Below are 563 nucleotides of genomic sequence, written 5' to 3' on the forward strand. Positions count from 1 at the left end.
TGTAATACCAATGTGTGAAATGATAATGAGACATTATGAGATTTTAAAATTGAAAACATAATACATATTTTTTTGTCTTTCCTGCTTATAGGTATTGCTGAGTAACAAAATGTAATGACCAACATATAGCGTGGTCTGAGACACCTTATCATCCACCTACCAGGTCTTATAAACAGACCCAGTGTGCTTATGTACCGATGGCAATTGTACACCAACATCTATTGTCCCGTTCAGTGTATTACTTTTACCTGGTGTGAAGTTAATGACTTATTATGTGTATGGTACTGAAAACTTTAATATCAGAGCATAGGGTCAAAGTTTTTTAAGTGCCCAGAAAATTTATAACAGCAAAAGAGTATTGAAGAGAGTCATTGCGATATAAGAATACTAATGGTTCACTCCCAGAGATAAATTTATCCATCATGTGAAATAGAAACTGTAATAATGTTTGAAGCTAGAGCAACCTTTTTTATACGAAACTCCTAACCCCAAAAGATGGCAAGATATAAGCTTCATGTCACACCAAGTGGAGATTTTTCATTTCCTCTCTTCTTAAAATTAAC

The 563-nt window shown here is 33.7% G+C and overlaps 1 pseudogene; it reads left to right on the forward strand.

The window, feature by feature from the left end:
• The window catches only part of LOC119591134, a 9,406-nt pseudogene that overhangs the window by 2,010 nt on the left and 6,833 nt on the right, over nucleotides 1-563 (forward strand).

Source organism: Penaeus monodon, chromosome 28 (assembly GCF_015228065.2).
Source record: "Penaeus monodon isolate SGIC_2016 chromosome 28, NSTDA_Pmon_1, whole genome shotgun sequence".
Taxonomy (NCBI): Eukaryota; Metazoa; Arthropoda; class Malacostraca; order Decapoda; family Penaeidae; genus Penaeus; species Penaeus monodon.